The sequence below is a fragment of the Hibiscus syriacus genome, unplaced genomic scaffold, assembly GCF_006381635.1.
Source record: "Hibiscus syriacus cultivar Baekdansim isolate YM2019G1 unplaced genomic scaffold, ASM638163v2 tig00112289_pilon, whole genome shotgun sequence".
NCBI lineage: Eukaryota > Viridiplantae > Streptophyta > Magnoliopsida > Malvales > Malvaceae > Hibiscus > Hibiscus syriacus.
The window spans coordinates 648166-671539 of NW_024063295.1; the positions used below are offsets into that span (position 1 = coordinate 648166).

At 36.8% G+C, this 23374-nt stretch overlaps 2 pseudogenes; both read left to right on the plus strand.

Annotated features, from left to right (window-relative positions):
* The first annotated feature begins 714 nt into the window (after positions 1–714).
* Positions 715–5004, plus strand: LOC120177453 (annotated as a pseudogene).
* A 6831-nt stretch (positions 5005–11835) lies between these two features.
* LOC120177426 lies at positions 11836–15292 on the plus strand (annotated as a pseudogene).
* Positions 15293–23374: the final 8082 nt, after the last annotated feature.

Consider the following 23374-nt stretch of genomic DNA (forward strand, 5'->3'; position numbering starts at 1 on the left):
TCGAGAGAGCAGGAGGAGTTCACATCCTAAGAGAACCACCGAAGGAATTAGCATGGCTGCTTAGTGAGGATTCAAACAAGGAAGGAATGTTCAGAAGATAATGTAAAATGTTGTCGTTGCTTTAGTATTAAATTTTTTATATATACGTGAATACTCTAAAATATATTTTTAGATATATCATTATTAAAAATCATCCTTACCTTTATTGTATTTATTTTAAATTAATTAATTAATAAATTAGATAGAGATGATTACACCTAAAAAAATCACAGCCCATTAATTAGTTCCAGCCGTTTACGGCCAAGTATAATTTTTCAAGGGGATGAAAAGATTTGGGAAGGAAAGTCGCAGTCGATGGATGTTTCAAGAAAGAAAAGCAAGAGGAACCTACCCCACGCGGAATTTGACGTCATCTTTGCAAGCAATTAAACAAGAAAAAGATTGCACCAAATTTATCACTCTGAATCCTTAAAAATTAAAATTTTAAGAACAGCCTCCACTGATTATAATCTCATTATGGGGTCAAAGTTGATTATTAACGTCAATCTCCAAAACACCAATCACAACATTTAAGAACCCAGTTGGTCTTTGTCCTCATCCTTGCTAATGGTCAACCAAAAACCAAACTTTATCTCTTCTCCGATACATAATATTTTTCTGATCCTAATTTTATTGCTGCTGGAGACTACCATGTTCGATAGTTTTGGGGCTATGTATTCACACCTGAACTGAAAGTAAATAATACCCTTTTCATCTGATCCTTTTTTGATTCTGGGGTTTGGCCAATTTGATCAAATACAGCAGTATATCGATTATCTGGCAAAGGGAAGGAAGGAAACGACTTGGTTTTTTTTTTACATGTTGAAGTTGAAAACATGAGCAAACATTCATCTGTTGCAGGTGCCTCCCGGCCTGTTAAAGAAGCTGGCTTTTTCACAAAAATCAAGGTAACCCTTTGCCCTCTTGCTTTTGGTTTTATTCAATTACTTGGATTGAGTTTCAAGTTATACATAGAAATATAGGTTTGGGTTTGTGTATATTTATATGTATGAAGTTGAAATATTACATCAATATTTGAGCTAATTTGTAGCCCTCTGAATTTGTTTTTGGGTGGCAGAATGTTGCTTGCCCGAAATCTTCCTCATCAGACAAGGGGAAAGGGGGAAAAGGGAAAAGCAAGTCATCAAGTTACAAAGTCTCCCATTGTTTCCACTTAGTGGAAGGTCAATCAGGCCATAATATGGAAGATTACCATGTTGCTGAGTACAGGAAAAAGAGGAATCATACCCTTGGATTGTTTGCAATCTTTGATGGTCACTTGGGGGATCGTGTGCCTACTTATTTGAAAGACAACCTTTTCAATAACATACTTGAAGAGGTATTTTTTTTCTACTTCCCATTACATCTCTTGTGTTTCAAATTTGAATTGCTTGTTATGTAATACTTCGCGTAAATATGATGGTACAGCCGAATTTCTGGAGAGACCCCGAGGCTGCGATACGGAATGCATACTCCTCAACGGATAAGTTTATATTGGATAACTCTATGCAATTAGGACCCGGCGGCTCCACTGCTGTAACTGCAATTGTCATTGATGGCAAAGATTTATGGGTAGCAAACATTGGTGACTCTAGAGCTGTTGTGTGTGAGAGGGGATCTGCCAATCAAATTACAGTTGACCATGAGCCGCATGCTGAACGAAGAAGGATAGAGAAGCAGGGTGGCTTTGTGACTACACTTCCTGGTAATATGCTTGTTATAATTTCCCTTTTATCACTCTCTGCACGAGGGTCAATCCAAACCAATTATGCCACAGTGATGTACTGACAGATGGTGAAAATGTGAATTCATTTCAGGAGATGTGCCTAGGGTTAATGGTCAACTTGCTGTAGCACGGGCTTTCGGGGATCAGAGGCACATTTAAGCTCAGAACCTGATATAAGACATGTCCCCATAGACTCCACAATCGACTTTGTAATACTGGCTAGTGATGGTTTGTGGAAGGTCAGTTGTTAAATAGATCATTATTTATAGCACTTGTCACATTAGAATGTTTCTTTGATCTCTATTCTGCGTCTCTGGTTTTGTGGTGCATGGAGCACCCAAGGTAAGGAAATTGCATGAATGTTAAGCTTTATACTAAATAAAAACCATATAAGAATTGGGGGTGGTAGACTGTAGCCTGATTCATCTGAAAAAAAGGGAAAGCAGTTAAACAAATAGAAGTACCAGAGAAGAATAGCACAAGTGCCTACGAAATAGAATAGCGTAAGTGCCTACGAACTATAACTTAAAATGTAACCGTGTAAGAAGTGGAGTTAGAAAAAATGGTTCAAGCCATGTTTTTAGATAATGCTTTCCCATGAAGTGTTATCCTCTAAAGGAACCCACATATTGAATGATATAAACATTACAGTTTTTGCCTCAAAGTAGCTGTTAGGCTTTGAAAAGACTAGAGGATTGTATCACCTTTGTTGTTATACTTCACTTATACTAAAATGCATTCCTGGAACTGAAAGCGTACGAAAGGAATTCTTATTTGGCTGACCTCTTCCTCTAAACATTGTTGAAGTGATGGAGGGAGATATAGAAATTCTAAAGGCAAAAGAACATTTTCATTTTGAATGCTATTTACTAGTTTATCTATGGAAAATTCAATGACCAACCTACTCCAAGCAAGTTAATTGCATCAACAATATGAGATTGGGTCAACTCACTCTCCATTGTTGAATAGATTAGGCTCCATTTATGAAATCTTTAAGAACACATAATTTGACTGGGTCCTAATTGAGAAGAGATATCTTGTTTATCTCCTGTTGGAAGAACTATTGCTTCACACTTGAGCAAAAATTAATATGGCTGCAGCATATACAATTTGTTTGGTTGAAGTAAGAAAAGTTTGATGTCCTGTTTTCTAATTTCTTTTTGTCGTGTCTGATCATTTTTGAATAAACAAGTTCAAACTAGTTTCTTAGCAAAATGATTTGGTATCAAGAGCCAACAATCCTTGGCAATGACAGAACAGTGGTCGACAAAGTTGTGAGTAGAAACACGTAGGAGATTGAGTGTATGCGGACTAAGATAAACATAGATTGTAATTTGCAGCATGATGATGAGATTATTGAGAATAAAACACAATTGTTAGATAAAATGCTTGAGGGAATGAATAACATATTGTTGTAAACAAGTTGGTAATTCTAAGGTTGATAATAAGGTAGGCTCTCTAATTGAACAAAACCAAATCATGGCAGCTTCTGTCGATCTCTTTCTTATCCGATGCTTCATACCCTCCTAAACTCATCTCGAGAAAAACCATGGCAGTTACAACCGACTTCACTCGATTGTCTTATTCATTAACCCCTTTTGAACTCATATCCAACAACGAATCCTTTTCTTTAAATCTGATACAAAAAACCTCCAACTCTACATTGGAAAAGTTTAATGGATTTAAACTTGTTGGATGGATTACTTAGTGAAACAGATATTAGAGATGGAGACTCAATTGTTAGTTCTTCTATTGTGAAAATTTGTAGAGATACGCACCTCTATCGGTTTTGACTTTTAGTAAAGAGAGAAGGATAATGGTGTTGCAATGTTTGGTTTATGATTTATCTATTAAAATCGCCTTTGATTCGACTATGATGATGATTGACGGATATGTGAGCATTGAGCTAATTCCAATCACTCGAGGATAGAAAGTAATGGCCTTTCCTAACATAGATTCAGTCCATGACATTAAGCTTGAAGCTAGGATACACTAGGCCATTTGCTCAATGCTAGAGTTATTTTATTACTTTCCTTAAGTTTCCTGGTTGTGTTTTTATTTCAATTGATTCATTTCCTTTCTAGAATAGGTTTTCTAGTTATGTAATAAGATCAATCTTTATTTGAAGGGGATGTATAGAATAATGAACCCTAAGCAAAATTCTATCGGAAACGTTAAAGATATATTTAGGTCTCTCTAACTAGTCATAAGGTTTTAGTCTCCCTTTGATGAGCTGAACTATTAATCATGTTTTACCTCCTTCGGACCTCCATCGCAAACCTCACATCCATGGCCATTCCTCCGTCTATTGAATCTCAAAGCATTCAGAGTTTTATATCCTCTAGCTAACTACAATTCCTTGACATAACACCACTAACAGGCTTACGTGATCAACTAGCTAAATCTACTATCTAACAGCCAGATCTATTTACCCCGTTAACCTACAAATAACCAAAATTATTGTAGATTGACACCAGCACTAAGGGCATGTAGATAATTCACCATGCGGGTTGTATATAAAGGACCATGCAAGGTTGAAGAAAGGGACTCTCTCTCTCTCTAACTACTAATCGTCATTTTCCTTAGCTTATCTATTCTCCTTTTCACATCTGCTAAACAACCGTCAACGACTCTTTATCCAAACCAGAAGGGGCAAACTGTTGAACCACCACAACCTAATTTCTCCCATCAACAAATAACAATATGTCGGAACAAATTAGGTCGTTCTTGTGTACAAAGGTGCTAGGTTTAGAAGTCTATGGTTATTCGTAAATCCATTAGCCTATAACTTTAGAATTCATGGTTTTAGGGAAATTCATTTATATCAAAGAACAAAGCCCTGTGGTGTTGTTTGCTATCTGTTCTGCTAAAATTGGTGGTAAAGATAATTTAGGGCAGGAAATGATAAAATGGTATACATTGGCATTAATGGAAATGGCATAGGGTTCCTTTGGTTTTATGTTTTCTTTCTGTAAACAACCAAAATAACTTGTTTGATTCTTTCGGCAGGTAATGAAGAATGATGAGGCAGTAAACTTGGTGAAATCCGTGAAGGACCCGCAGGTGGCCGCGAAACGATTAACAACCGAAGCATTAGCAAGAAAAAGCAAAGACGATATATCATGCATAGTAATTCGATTCTGCTAATGCGGTCGGCATTTTCCGTTCGGTTTGGTATCCGAAGGCATTGTACACGGGAACTCTTTTGAGTTGGGGAGAGGTTGGAGGTTTTTTTGTAGGGACAGTTATGATGTGTAAGCTATTAGTTGAGATAGAAGTGATGCATTTTTTGTGTTCCTAGAAGGCTTCCTCCTTAATCCATGATTATGAACACGAACAGGTTTCCATATTGTTATACCATAATACAGACTGATGAAAGTGATTGAAAAGTGAAAGATTGAACAGAGATTGATTCTAATCAGCTGCATATACTGTGTGTGGATACCAGACCATATAACTTAGGTATTTTGCGTCCAACTTTTACCCGTATACTGCACTTGAACTCCTTGACAATAACTTTTTTCTATATTTCCCTAAAGTGAAGAATGTCATTAGATTTTTACAGAAAGCGAGAAGAGACGTGTAGTGCTCGTACAAGTTTACATGTAGGGGTGTAAATGAATCGAACTTAATAAGATTGTGTTTGTGTTCATTTGATTATTTTTGAATATGCTCATAAATATGTTCACTGATATGTTTGTTTTGGGTTTGTCAATATACTTGTTTAACATTTGTTCAAAAATGATGAAATTACGTCACAAGTTCGTAAGCTCTTTAGGTTTTACAATTTGATTGTAAACGTAATTGTTCGAACACATAACCTCAAGAGAGAATAATTCTTTTCTATCACTACTATTTAATCAGTTGATAATTTTAAACTTGTACAACTTTTGAGATGGTATAATCTTGAAACAAGTGACACAAGATTTATGAGTAGAAATCCATCTACCAAAACACTAGTTTTATAATCATAAGGTGTCTTGCTATATCCGGATAGTCATTTCACTGTTTTTGGGAACCCTAAACTATAATTGTGGCATCCATGGGCAGTGTGTGCGGTCGGGGTTGTCCAGTCCTCAAGAAATATACTCCAACCCTAAGTATCCAAAGAGTACAGGCCTAAAGCTTTAATGGAGGTGGCTTTGAGTTTAGTGAATCTCAATTGTAACACCCCAATTTAGGGGTTAAATTTAAAAAAATATAAATTGGTGAATTTAATTGGTATTTTTAAAAGAAATCGGGGATTAAATTATAAGATTTCAAAGTTGGCATACCGTTTTAAGTAGTGTAGTAAATTCAGTGACTAAAACCCATGATTTAGCCATTTTTATTTTTGAGAGCTCTCCGTATGTTTTCTGGAAATTTTTCCAGATTTTTCTCTTCATCAACCCTCTTTGAACTCCGATCTACTCGCCGTCCGACCTCCGATCGACGAGACGAAACCACCATCGTGTTCGTTGTCGAGCGAGGAACAAAACCCCTCAAACCTTTTGTCGTGAATCGTCGCCATTCGTCGTTAATTTCAGTCGGAAGTATAGTCGGTAATAACTCGGTTTTAGTTGGTTTTTCATCGATTCACGACGATCGGGTCATCCGTTTACGACACCTCCCGCACCATCGTGTTCGTTGCATCGTTCCGAGTTCGCCGGTGTCATTCTTGGTCTCCTTCAACGGCGGCACGTGAGGAGGTGAAGCGGTCAAAGTTTTCGATTCGTTGAAATCGAGCTCTCCGTCGTTCAAAAATTTGAACCGAGCTTTGTAAGTATCTTGAAATCGCTCAAAATAATTTTTAATAATTTTTTCGTGAATTTTAGGCAGCCGGAAGGGGCCCCACGCGCAGCCACTGCGCGTGGGGATGGTCCAAATGACCGGTTTGACCGATTTTGGTGCATAGTTGACCGGTTTGACCGGTCATAACCTGACCCGACCCGACCCGTTGACCCGACCCGTTGACTGTTAACCGGCGTTGACCAAAACTTTGACCTGCTTTGACAGGGCATTAAACGACCTTTGACTTCGATCGAGTATACCTATCCTGACATTTTTCGACGTTCCAAATCCGATTCCGCTGTCCATTTTTCGAAATTCGAACCCGAAGGCCTCGAAATTGCCGATCAAACCCGTTGACTTTGATTTTGACCAAAAATTTCAAATTTCCGAAAAGTCATATTTTATGCTTTCGACGTCCTTCACTGATTTATCACCCGATTCGATCATTTTATCGCAATTAAGCTCTGTTTTTGATATAATTTATGTTGATATGTATCTGAGGAATTATTGGAAGTTGAATTGAAGATCAAAGGCGTTCGAATGGAATTTTTATGGTCGATCAGTATTGTACGGAAATCGAGGTAATACTTTACTACCTCTTTATGCTTTTTGGAACATGTGAATATTGATAAAATGCATGATTAAGACAATGTTGATCTCATTTGTGTAGTTAATTAGTTTCTACACTCGATATGAATGTGGTAGAAATTTAGTATCTGAATACGGATCGAATGATTAATATAAGAGATTGAAAGATTGTTAGAATTAAATTACAAGTTTATGATTAGTGATAAAGAAATCAGACATGGATTTGTAAATTATATTTTATATCATCAAAGGTTAAATATTAAAGGTACTTGGATGGGAAATTGTGAGAATACTTCGGTAGGGTAAAAATACGAAATTACCCTTATATTGGAAAATGATAAGAATTGTCCCTAGAAGTGGATTAATAAATCTGAAAAGACATATTAATCCGATAAATATATTGATGTGCATAAGAAATGTTAGTTATACTTGGAAGTTATGGATAACCGGTTTTTAACCCCAAGAGGGCTTATGCAAGATACTAGAAGTTTGTTCAGGGAATTATTTCAAGATCAGAGAGTGTTCAAGAAAGCAATTAATCATAGGATCTCTAAATTATATTATTTTCGTTAAGACATAATATCGAAATTATCTAGTTAAGAAATTACAAAAATGCCCTTGAGAGATAAAATAGTCTGAGTTGACCCTGAATGAGAAAATACTTTGAGGATTTGTACTTAACTCGATTAAGTACGAATTTAATTGTTAAGATCCTATCTTTGTACAGAAAAATTCATGATATTCCGTTTGTAAAATCTGAGAAGGCACTTGACCCGAAAATATTCGAGTAATGAGTTAATATATAAAGAATAATTTATCGGGGATATTCTACTGTCAGAATTGTTTGAAAGGACTGAAGGAAATGATAAGATTGGATTAAATAATAAGACCGGATGGAGGAAAAAGATTGAAATACCATGGATCTGTAAAATGACCAAAATACCCCTGTAATGGAAATGACCCAAGAATATCACCAAGCTCAGGAATGATGGGATATCCTTGAGCTCTGTTATGATTGGAATAAAACTAAAAACCAAAATGACCAAAATACCCTTATGGTCTATATTAAGTAAATGTCTTGGATTAATTAAGGAATCCAAGTAAGCATAGGTATTGGACTACCTTTAAAGGTAATGGAAAATAATTTAAGTGAGTAGATCAACCCTAAAGCTATGTCAATACCTGAATGACATAGATATTACTAGAACATGTATTCGTATTCTCAAGTTTGGCTCGATGATAAATTTTGGAAGTATTCAGCTCAGCTCAGCTTTAGATCGTATTCAGTACTAAGAATTGGACGTTTGTTCGACAAATCAACCACGAATACCAAATTGAATGGAATGGAAGTACAACATGTATCTGAAATTCAGGAACGTTTGAATTACTCTGGAAAATCCTGAAGTAACTGGAATGGACATAACTGCTAAATGAACTAGGTAACCTCAATGACTGAGGATTTAATAAGTAATTTGGATAAGTCTAGAAACTCTGATGAGTTTACGTAGTGTACAATTACAATGGGTTATGAACAAATTAATCAAGTACGTCAGCATTTCATGATATTGTGGAAGCGTGGAAATGAAATAAAGACATTAGAAGATTTATTCAGCGATGATTCCGAAAATGGTCTACGTATAAGAATTTGTGGTATTAAAGAGTAAATACCCTAGAAGGAAAATGAATTGACCAGTCGACATAGATTGTTAAGGTTCTGAATCTTCGTTCTCAAGTTGTTCGATTATCCGATCAATTGACATGGATGTAAAGGATTCTGAATACCCTTCTGATTACGTACAGCTTCTGAAAACTGTCCGAATAAGATAATATCCTGATAATTCACATTCTGAATAACTGATGATTCTGTCAGTTAATGAACTCTCCCTATAGTGATTCTAAATTCCAACATTCTATCGACATACTGAAGAATTGTGTTTCTCTGCCTGATACAGTACCTCTAAATAATACCTGTAAACTCTGGTGTATTCCCTAATTACATGAATATTTTATCTAATTTCAAATTTGAATTCTGTTATGATACCTGACCTGGATTCTGATCTGATATTGACATGGATTTTGATCTGATACATGACCTGGATTCTGATATGATACTTGACTTGAATTATGTTTTGATTTTTGATATATCCGTTTACGGACGGAACATGTTTTATTGGGGGGTATTGTTGGAGGAAGATTACTTGGAGGTTCCTCGGCTGTGTGCTCAGGGCCTTACTTACCGTTTCCTCGGCTGTGTGCTCAGGGCCTTACTGGACGTGACGGGGTTGTATGGTTCTGGGGAACCTACACATTTTGTTCGTGACGGATGGGGGTATATATATATATATGTTTTAAAAAAATCTGAAAAGTTACATGGTTTTTGGGAACACAGTAGAAAACCTATTCTGATCTTCCAAACTCAGTCATCCGAAATATTTCTCTGAACTGAAAGCTCATTGTCCGTTACCACCTGAAATATCAGTAGGATCTCTGCTCAGCATAAAAATCTGTAAATGTTCGGAAACAATAAGGAAATATATATTTATTTTTATCTGCACGTTCATCAGCATCATCTGGTAGTTCTGTATTGCTGAGCTTTCTAAAGCTCACTCTATTACTCACCTTTTCAGGTTAAAAGAATTGTACCAGTGCATCTATCGACTTCAGTAAGGGAGTTCGTCCGGTGTTGTTGCAGAGTATGGTACATGTGATTAGGGGGCATGTAATTGTATTTTGGTTTATATACGAGTATGAAAATTTGTTTTATTTTTAAATAGTGATAACTTTTATTTTGTAGTGGCAAATGATTTTATGAATTTACATGTTCTGATAAAAGGTTTTAAATTTTCCGCTATTTTTACAGTGGGTCGCTCCGGTGGCCCTAATGTGACTTCCCGGATCAGATCGGGTTACCTGCATCGGTCTGTGGGGGTTACATCAATAACAATTAATTCTCGTTTTCTTTCCTTAATTTCTTGTTGTTTGAGGCATTATCGTAAGCATGGTTTTCAGAACCGGACCGGTTAGCGAACCGATCATGCTATCGGTTCACTGGTTCAACCGGTCCGACCGGTCGGAAGAACCGGACGATGTCATAATTATTAAAAAAAATTAAATAAAAATACCAAAAATATTTAATAAAAAATAATTTTGTATATCACAAGTCATATTCAAAGCAAGTCATAACATATATGAGTTAAAAACCATAAAATCAAGTGAAATAAAATGACTCAAATTAACTACAACATAATATTTAAGGTAAAACATATTAAATAATAATATAATTATATAACTATAATTAAAAAATAAATTTAGGGTTAAAAATCATAACAAAATGATATTGTTTGGTTTAATTTTTAAAAAAAAAACAATCTCACATGGCTAAGAAACATAGAAGAACATCCCAAAAGTCTAAAGAGTAAAAATATGAGAACAAAACAATCCTACATGGCTAAGAAACATAGAAGAGCATCCCAACTAACTTCTATAAATAATAGAGGTAATTTGACATTCAAAATCATGAAGCCTTTTGGTGAGCATAGAGTGAACTATTATTTCACTTCAATCAAGCTCGAATTTTGGGCTTCAATCGAGCTTCTAAATTTTTTTTGAGTTCAAGCCTTTTCGAGTTCAAGTTTCAATATTATATTTTCGAGTTCGAGTTGAACTTAATAATTTTTAGTTCGTCAGTTTGAGTCGAGTTGAACTTACTTTTAAAGTTTGAGTCGAGCTCAGCAATACTCGAGTTCGACTTGGCTCATTTAACAAGCGACTTCGTTTGGTTTAATTTTTTTAAAAAAATAAAATAAAATTGGCGGTTTTTTCTGGTTTTTTCTAATTTTTTCTGATTTTCAGCCGGTCCGGTTCGAACGGTTCAACGGTTCTAGCCGGTTCACTAGTGACGATTCAACCAATTTAATTTAAACCAGACTAGACAACGATTCCCGATTAAATCGGTTGAACCTACCGGTCTAATTTTCAAAACAATGATCGTAAGTTGGAACAGAATTTTCCACTTCCTTCCATTGTTTATGCTGCCGTAATCTGCACACATAAGTAAGTTTGTATACACACCATCACATCAAATCAATGAAAGGACCCATTCTAAGATTTGAATTGGACCAGTTCCTACTCCTTATTACCACGGAAAATAAGACGAGACATATTATAGGTCATTCAAATATGATTTTTGAAAATTTTGATCAACAGTCAATTCGACTCAAGTTTTAATTTGACTTGAAATGAGTAATTTGATTTAACTTGGCTTACAACCCTATTTCTATGGTGAGGGATATACCAAAGGGGTTGGCAGGCTGAAAATCATAAATTATCATATAATTTAAATATTATTTTATTAAAAAACTATTTTAAATCCTTAAAATTTTATAATTTCATCCATAAAAATTTTATACATTCATCCTCGACATAAAATCATATATCAGTATCTGCCGATTGGAATACAAGGTTGGTGAGCCATCAATGGTGTGGTGCCTAAAATTGGCCTCCTATGCACGTTATTACCTTTTGAGGAGCCTCTTACTCTAACCATCGGACTGTTATTATTTATTAAATACATAAATGTAATCGTGAATGAGAAGCCTTGAATAATGAATCATTCTCCTGGGACCCTCCAGCGGCTTACATTCACTTCATGCAGATGAAGGTAGGTCCTTTACTTTTTACTCATTACTATCTGTCTATTATATTTGAAGGAATTGCACTTCTTCTTTTTATCATAGAGGAGTTTCAAAATCTCAAGCATGCCATACACTTTTTTGACTCGTTCTGATCCATTTATGTTCATCTTCTTTTCACTGATTCTCTGGAATTATTAGGCCATGGATTCGAAGAAATCGATTCGGAATCTTGGGGAAACAATTCATTCCTTACTGAGATTTAAGTCTCCTATAAATTCTGCTTGGGTGAAGTCCGTTTGCCAGATAATAAAAAGTTTGCCAAACCAAGATGAAGATGCTGCAGAAGAATTCTCCAAGATACAAGGTACTCTCCATTCTTATCTATCAACACTATCTGTTTAATTTTGTTGTATCTCTTTCGTACCTCTTCCATAGATTATATTTCCGTCGGTATTCTCTTATTTATCGAATTCTGAAGCATTTTGGAGTACTATATCATCTGATTAATTACAGTCTTTTGACACCATTAATAATAATATTCTGTGATCTATCAACTAAATCTAATATATGACAACCAACCCACTAATAGTCACTATCAACCCTAAGCGTGACATTGTTCATCATCTCTTCTTGAATCTCTCTCATTGTTCATCATCTCTTTCACATTGTCCATTCCTTTTTTATCTTCTTCTTCACCATGCGATTCTCCATTAAAATGAACGTTAAAATCACTGCAATCCTATTTTTGTTATAATTTTTTTTTAAATACTTGTTCAATTTAATTGGTTTCTGTACTTTGTAATGCTTAATTAAACCTTTGTCTTTTGGCGATACTTTAAACAGAAGAAGTTGCTTCATTAAGGCGGTGCATAAACCAATTGACCACATAGAGGAGGCAGCTGTTGCATGATTTGTTGGACTTGAAGGGTATTTTCTTTTAATTATTAGTCTAATAATTAAAAGTTCTACTGAATTTAGTGTCACGAATAGTTGAAAATTATTAAATTATCTCTATTTTAAATTATAACAGTATCTTATATTTTTATATTACTAAATAATCTTTAGATAAATAATAAAATATAATTTCAAACATCGAAGTCGCATTTAATAAGATTTATGCATGAACTCTCTATACCCTGCCAATAATCATTGTTGATAAACTCTTACAAAATGTATATTTCTTTTATATTTTCTTTCATACATACATTATGAGTGTGATAAAATATAGTAGAAATATGAAAAAATATTATATTGATCGTTATTATTTATATAATTATGGTTATTTTTTTAGAAAAGCAATTTAAATTTAAAATATAATAAAAATAATTAATTAATCAATTAATTATTTCATGATAGAACTAAATCAAAATCAAAGTTTCATATAAATAATTATACAAAATCAAAATTCATGTATGGTATGGTCCGTCGCATATTGCAGGAAAGATTCGTGTTTTCTAACGAGTGCGGCCATTGACGCTGGCGGAAAGTATAGGCGGTTTAGGTTTCGGATTCGGACCCGTTTTAGCTTTGGATACAAGCAACCTCCTTTTAGAGCTTGGTAATAGCAAAAGTAAAAGCTACACCTTCGACAAAGTGTTCCACGGTTCGTCCCAAGGTACCCTCTTCATCTTGCTCTTCCTCCTTTTAAACAATCACAATGGATCCCATGCATTCATTGTGTCTTTGAACTTTGAATTACAGATGGAGTTTTCTCGGAAGTTGAACCAGCCATCAAGTCCGTCCTCCACGGTTACAATGCCTGCATTTTTACATACGGTCAAACCGGGACCGGGAAAACCTTCACAGTGGTAGGTGACCTCACATTTACTTCCACAGTTCTGATTTCACAAAGGTTGATGCTATTATATCCCAAACATACAGGAAGGTATATTGGAATCCCCCGGCATAGTGGCCCGGACGATCGAGACTTTGTTCAAGCAAACGGAGGATAGTAACCATACCTTCCTTATCACTTTCAGTATCTTGAGATTTATCTAGGAAATCTCAGAGACTTGCTTGTACCGCAAGCTACGAGGTCGACAGATCCTTTGCCACCACGGTCAGTAATCACTATGCTAAATACTGTTGAGTGCAAATGCCTGCTGAGTTGGATGCAGTGATTTTTTTGTGCAGCCTTTCGATTCAGACGGATCCGGAGGGAGGAATTGGAATCGAGAACCTTGTTTCCATCCAAATAAGCGACTTCAACCAAGCTTTGAAGCTGTATAGATTTGGATGCCAACTCCGTTCAACTGCTTCAACAAATTCCAACCCAACTTCTAGCAGATCCCACTGGTAAATACTAGTTTTTACCTATGCTAATTCTAGGAACAGCAGAGTGGATGACCATTTGTCTTTGTTGTTGCTCCCGTTAGCATGATTCACATTTCGATTACTTGCTTCGAAGCTCCCGAAAGACGACGAGAAACGAATAAAATCTGGTTAGTTGATCTCGGAGGAAGTGAACGGGTGGTCGAGACCAAGGCATGGGGAAGAAGACTTGAAGAAGGAAGAGTCATCAATCTGTCTCTTTCGGCTCTTGGAGATGTAATTCATGCACTCCAAAGGAGAAAATGCCTCATTCCATACAGGAACAGCAAGCTGACAAGAGTGCTTAAAGATTCATTAGGTAAACTAATGATTCTTCTCCTCTAAATTCCATTTCCCATTCAGCTGATTGTCAAGAAACATCAACAGTTAAGCTGAATTATCTTATTTTCCGGACTTTCTCGACTCATTCGTTACCTTTAGGTGACGATTCGAAAACGCTGATGCTTGTACATGTCAGTCCCAAAGAAGAAGATCTTTGTGAAACAATCTGTTTATTAAATTTCGCATCGAGGGTGAAAAATGTTCGATTGGGGCACGAGGATTCCAATGGAAGTGATGAACAACAAGTATCGCACAATTTAAATATCTGCACGGAAGCCATTAGCATTTTTGAACAATTAAAAATCAGGAAGTAAAAAACCAGAGGGAAGCTGCTATGCAGAATCTGCAGCAGAAGATTGAAGAGATTGAAGATGAAAATCAACTTATTAGAGGAAAGATCCAAATTTTAAACCACAAATTAGAAGTGACAAGGGAACGTCTACCTTCGGAAGATCAAGTAGAGCCTTCTGATTTATCAACCGAACTCATGCCGCCTTCCGAGCTCGAGTTTACCAAGAGCATCAAAGGAAATGTCAGACCAGAAGTGCCTAGATTTATGAGATCAACTATCTGCAGTAGAACGAAAATCGGGATGGAGCGTCAAACTTCGCTGCATTCGAGAAGAAAAAGAGGTCCGACATCTCAGCGAGTCGGATCAGTGAGTTTCCCGGTGAAGAATCATTCGGAGTGCAACTCTGACCATAGCATTTCAAGATCTACGTGTGCAGTCGAATTCAACAGGAAAACAAGTGTAGAGTTAGATAATGCCACGGTCTACAGCCAAGACATATCGGAATGCGATATAAAAACGGTTATATTACCGGATCGGAACATGTCACAGATGACATCAAACCATAGGAACATGGAGAAAAGCTATCATTGATTAAAAATTCATATCTTTTTTGTACACTTCTAAATAAGTGATTGTTTGTTTTAAACAAAACTAGACTAATTTATGAATCTAACGTTATAAAAATCATCTTCTAATTATTCTTATAGAATTTATGATGATTTTATAAACTTACTATTCAGATTATCAGTTTAGGTAGATTTCACTAATTTGCGTCCTTAACTTATTCACTAATTCTATTAGCTTATCAAATGAACACATATGAATGAATTTAAGTTTCTATCACAATTTCCATGAAATCTCAATCAATTTCATATAAAAATAATCAACATTCAATCTTTTCCATAAACCCAAACCTTAATCAAATTCATCTTTAAACATTTTCAATTTATTTTAATCACTATTCAAGCTTGAAAACAGCTCTATACATCATTAACAATAAATTCTATCTTTAAATTATCAAAATCTAACTTGTTAATTTTTCACTCTAACAATCAATTCATTGATTCAAGCATGGAAACCATGTAATATACATATCAAATGATAGAGAATTTAATATAGTTAATTTTTCTATTTCATGATTTAATGCAAAAATCAAAGGAAAATGATTAAAATTGAAGAAAATGAAGAAAACTAACCTTGTCCCTTTTTCTTTCATGGTTCACGACATATATAGGAAGAAGAAGGTAAATTTCTAGACAAATCTTCCAAAATATCTATGTACACTTGTATAAATTATAATTAAAATGAATTTTAGTCCAAAAGTCATTTCTACCCTTAATGAATCAAGATATCTACCATTTTTCCATGCCCTCATCACCATACTTACATCATCATATCAATATAAAAAAAAAATCATATTTTTTTATTTTCACCCTTGCCCTTGCCCTTTTCCAAAATTTCAATTTAATCATTTAATTTCCACTATTCAACTTTAACATGGAAAATTCACTTAATTCTATTGTTTCATGTTAAATTCTACTGATTAAAATACAAATATAATATTTATAACCCCATACAACCATCCTTCAATTTTTTTTTATTTTTTATTCGATTCGATTATTCGAATACTTTACCAAACTTTATCGCTTAACAGCTCTTTACACTAATTCCAAATAGAAATCTGAATTTCATAGAGAATCTATGATTAAATATGAACTATTTATTTATAGAATGAAATTCTTTTTTTTGGAAAATTACCTATTTGGTCCTTAAACTTTTCCAAGTTTCTATTTTGGCTGTAAACTTTCATAAATTACATTTTAGTCACTAATTAATTTTTTGGGGTATTATAATATAGGTATCCATGTGCAATTGCGGCATACCCACCTATATTATTCTTCGAGTTGGTATAGCAAGTTAAGCTCATTAAAAGGGTGCATATCATGAGGATGAGTTTGATAGACGATGTTGATATGCTGAGTGGGAGGACTTTGGTATTTTTAGACCTATCATAATCGTTTGTCCAGGAGAGTCAAATATTCTCATGAGTAAAAGAGGGCAACATTAGTTCGTTTATGCTGATCAAGTTAGAGGTATGAAGTAGGGTCTCTTAGGAGATCGTTGGCTTCACCGCCTGTGGTGAGCGCGAGAGGTTCCGATAGAGTGTTGGTGTATCTATAGTGTAAGCATTGTGGAAAGAGACATCGGGAGAGATGCTTCAGACTCTTTAGGACGTGCTCTAAATGAGGATCCTTATAGCATCATGTGTAAGTGATAACTCCGTAAAAGGCCACATTTTGGGACCTTTTAACTTAAGTTATTGAATGTCTAAAGGGCTCATTTAGGACCATGTAGAGGCATTTAAAAGAATTTAGTTGCATGTGGTGGATTTCGGTTTGTCGTGGCATTTTATTTTTAGAGCGGTGTTGCTTTATGGGAAAGGTACTTGTCTGATGATGTGCAGGTATTGAGAGCAATGAAAAGAGGAAAGAAAATGTCGTGACATAAGGAGATTGCTGAGCAAAATGAATTTGCCAAGTTCAACCCGCATTTCAAAAGTGCTTAAAGTGCGAGAAGATATTTTTGAAGCAAGTTGTATCTAACTGTCCGAGAACTCTGCCCGAGAAATCCACCTCGAAGATCCGCCTGGAGGGACCGGCACTGCAACCGCCAGTTCTGCTGATGACGCCGCCTAACCCTGCAGATCTTGTTTGTCCTTGGGCGCCTGCAACGGGATTATGCCGGTCACTCATGCTAGTTACCCAGGCTGTATCATCAACTATCTTGCCCGACTCCCAAGCAAGTTAACCATAGTTTGGGAAAGTCAACTCTTAGTTCAAGGGTTAATTTTCCCCTATAAATAGAGGATGAAGCCACAATGTTAGAGACTTTAGTTCTACCCAAATTTGAGCTTAAAAAGTTAGAGAGAGAATGTCTCATCTTTCTCAGTCAATCCCACTTGCCGTGGTATTTCTCCTTGACAAGCCTGAGAGAGTGGCGTTCAGAGCATCCGAGAGGAGCTAGTCCGCTGGGAGCAGTTCTCGGTGGCCGAGGGAAGCATTGGGCAGTGCACGTCGAAGGCTTTCTCTCCTCCCCTTAGTTCTTTGCTTTCATATTTTGTTAAAGTGTTGTAAGGAACGAATGAAACTTGCTTTGTGCTTGTTTATTTCGAACCCCACTATGAACTAATCCTATTTGGTGGGAGTTCGCTTGGATATTTAAGTTTTATTTCAATGAATGATTGTGTTTATATGCTTTAAACTGTTTTGTTTATGAAACTTAATGCTTTAAGGTTGTAGGAGCTATGAGAGTAGCCTTTCCTTAGAAGTTAGGGTTCGAGAGAATGCCTCAGCAAAATATCTTTAGTCTTCGAGAGAAGCTAGAGAGTAACTACATAAACAAGGGGTTCTAGGTAGTAACTACGCCTAATTCACCTTAGAGATAAGGCTAGGATTTTATTCGACTAAAAGAAGTAGAGTATAACCGATATGTTAGATGTTAATGCTGCCGCAAAAAGGTATTGCCGAGACATATCCTGTTATCTGGACCAATAGGATCACTGCAGGGGCTTACGCCAATTGGTTTTGCCAGGGCATCTTAAATCTGTCGAGTCCCTTACTAGAGATAGCATTGGACACTTCAGTAGACTCTGTCGGGCAAATTAAGCATAGAAAAAATACCATTAAGAGAAATAGACTTAGATTTTCCTAGTGACTCCTACCACTCATTCCTATAGCTGCTTGCCGTGTGAGAAAACTAAAGTCCTATATATTAAATCCAGTAATTGCATTTTATTTTTCCTTGACATTTCTAATTGTTTGCACTTATCACAATTGAATTTGCCACGACATTTCCATCCACTTTGCCGTGACATATCATTTTGCTACCATACCACCATTCCATTTCCACAACATCTATCTCATTTTGCCACAACATTATCATTTGTACATACCATCACTAACTTTACTTAGGTGACAAAGTAAAGTGCCTTGACAAACCTATTTGATTTCCCCAATTCCCTGTGGAGACGATACTCTACTTATCACTTTATTACTTGTTCGATTGTATATACTTGAATACATATCTGCACTCATTTTATAGTACCCACAAGAGCAGACAAGTTTTTGGTGCCGTTGCCGGGGACTTGGCAACTGGAAGTTAAATTGATTTGTCATAGCATTTTTATTTTACTTGTTCATATTTTCTTTTTAGTTAGCTTTACTTGTTACTTTCCTTAATTCTTCTTCATTTATTTTTCTAGGTACATGACCCGAAGCAACCCTGAAAAGCCATTAGAACCGATTAATCCTGAAATCGAGAGGCTTTTTAGACAAAGAAGACTAACTCAACGTGTGAACATGTACCAAATCGGAAATCAAGGTATTGATCATGAGGAGGATCAGAATGCCGGGGCAAATTTAAATGCTGGGAATATAGCCAGACCTCGTGCCATTCGTGATCAATTAAACCTTAGATGACTTAAATCCTAGAATAATGGCACCAGAGTTTTAGGCAGCCCACTTCGAACTCAAACCCGTCATGTTCAATATGTTGAACTCCATAGAACAATTTAGGGGCATGCCAAATGAAGATGCCTGACAACATATTCGTAACCTCTTGGAGGTATGCGATTCTTTCCGTCAACAAGGGGTGCACAAAGATGTTCTAAAATTAAAGTCGTTTCCGTATTCCATGCGCGACCGAGCAAGGGCATGGTTGAGTGGCGTTCCAGCGGGTTCAATGGAGTCGTGGAATGATTTTTGCAAAAAACTTTTGATGTGGTATAATCCTCCGAATATGAACACCTAACTGAGGAACGACATTGTTTCCTTCCATCAGGCTGATGACGAGTCGATGTATGAATGCTGGGATCGATACAAGGCATTGCTTTACAAGTTCTCAAACCATGGTTTTCAAGATTGGACACAAGTGGTGATGTTCTACAATGGAGTTAATGCGCCCACGAGGATGATGCTAGATGCCTCGGCAAATGGGACGCTGCTTGACAAATCACCAACAGAGGCATTTGATATTCTGGATAAAATTTCCACTAATGATTATCAGTTTCCATCCACACGGCTTGGAGCTGGGCACAAACACGGAGCTTTCGAGCTAGATTTTAAAGATAACGTGTCCACCCAACTTGCTACTATCACCAACATGCTGAAGAATTTGCAAAGGCCAAGTGAGGTGAGAGAAGTGAAGGTAACCCATTCAGATTGTTTATTATGCCACGACAATCACAACGAGATTGACTGCCCGACCAATCAAGAATCCATCAACTTTGTAGGCAACTTTAATTGAGGTAACAATAACCCCTATTCCAACACGTATAATCCTGGATGGCGTCAGCATCCAAACTTTTTGTGGGGAAATCAAGGATCTAGCAATGCACATCAACCAGCTCGACAGCAGAATTACAATGACTCCCAGGGTTATCAATCTAATATGCCATGACATAATTCTAACAAGGGAAATCCATCTTCATCAAACACTAGTTCTTTGGAAGCCATAATGCAAGAGTTTATTGAAACAACAAAAACAATGCTGCAAGACCATGCAGTCTCCATCAAAAATCAAGGAGCCCTACTTCAAAGCCATAGTTCATCATTAAGGGCGTTGAAGAGTCAAGTTGGTCAAATTGTCGCGGCATTACAAGAACACAAACCATGACATTTGTCGAGTGACACTGAAGTCACTAAACCTCATGGCAAGGAGAGTTGTAGTGTGCTAACTCTCCGAAGTGGTAGATAAATTAATATTGAAGATAAGTTTGGGGGAAGACCGAAGGATGATTCACCCCCTATAACTATACGAGCTGATCGAGTAGTGCTGGAAGAAGCACCAATAGAAGAGGATAAGGATGAGGGTTCGTCAAGTAAAAAAACTAAGGGGCAAATAAAAATGCCAAGGCAACTTCTGTTCGCCTTTTTTAGAGGCGATGGAACAAATGTCCACCTATGCCAAGTTTCTTAAGGAAATTGTTACCAAGAAGAGAAATGTTGAGCAGTATAAAACAATTGCCACGGCAAAAGAATTTTGCTCTTCTTTAAGTAAGCTGCCACCAAAGAGACATGATCCGGGCAGCTTTATCATCCCATGTTCAATAGGACATGCGTAAGTCAATATTCGTAAAGCTTGGGATAGGACATGCGAGACCCACCTTGGTCATCTTGCAATTAGCTGATCGTTCACATGTTCAACCAAAGGGGCAAATTAAAGATGTCATCGTCCGGGTCGACAAATTCGTTTTCCCTGTTGATTTTTTGATTCTGGACTGTGAGGTCGATGCCACAACACCCATCATCTTGGGAAGACCCTTTCTAGCTACTGGTCGTATTCTTATCGACTGTGAGAGGGGCGAGCTGACCATGCGAGTGGCTGATCTACAAGTCACTGTGAATGTCTTCCAATCTCTCAAGTAAATGGATGATTCTGAAGAATGCCAGAGCATTTTAGAAGTGGATACAGTAATAATAAAAGAAGCATATCAATTTTGCCAGGATAATTTCATTCAGCTGGGACCTGATGAGGGGCTATTGGAAGACTTAAAGGTCGGAGTGCCTAATGATTTTTCATTCGAGGAATAGCATGCTAGCTTCCTTAAAGCTAGCCCAGGTGCGAGTTTCGAACCTTTAAAGTTTGAAGAATTTGTTCCTCCCAAACCCTCATTACAGCATACTGCTACCCTAGAACTTAAGAATTTGCCACAACATCTTAAATATGCTTATCTGGGTAGTGATAAAAATTTGACTGTGATTATTTCCTCTGCCCTCACTCATAACCAAGAATCTAGTTTGCTAAGTGTTTTGTCACAGCATAAGAAAGCGTTAGGATGGACGATGACAGATCTGAAGGGAATAAGTCCAACAATTTGCATGCACAAAATCCTGCTGGAAGAATGCACGACAAATCCATAGAGCCACAGCGAAGATTGAACCTAATCATGAAGCAAGTTGTGATGAAGGAGATTCTCAAATGGCTTGATGCTGGAGTAATTTACCCCATTTCGGATAGTTTATGGGTGAGTCCAGTTCAATGCGTGCCCAATAAGGGAGGCATGATCGTGGTGATGAGTGAAGATAATGAATTGATACCTACTCGCATGGTCATCGGGTAGCGAATCTGCATGGACTACCTCAAGCTTAACAAGGCCACCAAGAAGGATCACTTCTCTTTGTCGTTCATCGATCAAATGCTAGATCGACTTGCTGGCAAGGTATTTTATTGTTTCTTGGACGGTTACTCAGGGTATAACTAGATTGTCATTGCACCAGAGGACCAAGAGAATACCACATTCATGTGCCCCTATGGTACTTATGCTTTCCGAAGAATGCCTTTTAGACTCTGTAATACCACATCAACTTTTTAGCGCTGCATGCAAGCCATATTTTATGACATGGTTGAGGATTATCTTAAAATTTTCATGGATAATTTTTCTGTTTCTGGGGACAACTTTCAAAAATGCCTCAGCAATTTGGAAAAGGTACTGAAGCGATGTGAGGAGGCTGACCTCGTGCTGAATTGGGAAAAATTTCACTTCATGGTAACAGAAGGCATTGTTCTAGGCCACAAGATTTCTGCAAAGGGCATTGAGGTAGATAAGGCCAAGATTGAGGTGATCGAGAAGCCCCCCCACCAAATTCTGTCAAGGGCATTTGGAGTTTCCTTGAACATGCTGGATTTTATCGAAGATTCATCAAGAACTTCTCCATAATATCCAAGCCCTTGTGCACCCTGCTGCAACAGAACCAACCATTCGTGTTCGACCAGAAATGCCATGGCACATTCAAAGAGCTGAAGCAAAGACTTATCTCTGCACCGATCGTAGTTCCCCCAGATTGGACGGTCCCGTTCGAATTAATGTACGATGCAAGTGATTTTGCCGTGGAAGCTGTGCTTGGGCAACGTAGAGGTAAAATTTTTCATGTAATTTATTATGCTAGCCGTACCTTAAATGATGCATAGTTGAATTACATGACCACTGAGAAAGAATTACTTGCCGTGGTATTTGCATTTGACAAGTTTAGGTCATACTTGATAGGTACCAAAGTTATAGTACACACTGATCATTCAACTATAAAATATTTAGTGAACAAGAAAGATGCCAAGTCTAGACTGATTATATGGATATTACTCTTGCAAGAATTCGACTTAGAGGTAATCGATAGGAAGGGTACTGAAAATCAGGTGGCAGACCACTTATCTAGGCTAGAGAACATTTCAGAATGCCATGACATTTTTTATATTAAAGAAGAATTCCCTGACGAGAAAATTTTATATGCCACGACAATTTCGTGGTACGCTGACCTTGTTAATTTTCTTGTTAGTGGTGTTTTTCCTTATGACCTAAATAGACAGGGCAAAAAGAGGTTTCTACATGATGCCAAGTTCTATTTTTGGGACAAGCCGTACTTGTTCAAGCAATGTGCTGATCAAATGATCCGAAGGTGCGTCCCCGAAGAAGAGAAAAGTGATATCTTACACCATTGCCACACAGCAACCTGTGGAGGGAATTTTGGAGGCTTGAGGACTGTTACAAAGGTCCTTCAATCGGGTTTCTATTGGCCATCGTTATTTAAAGATGCCCACGAATTTTGCAAGGTGTGCAACAGATGCCAGCGAACTGGAAACATTTCCAGACGACACGAAATGCTGCTGCAAAATATTCTG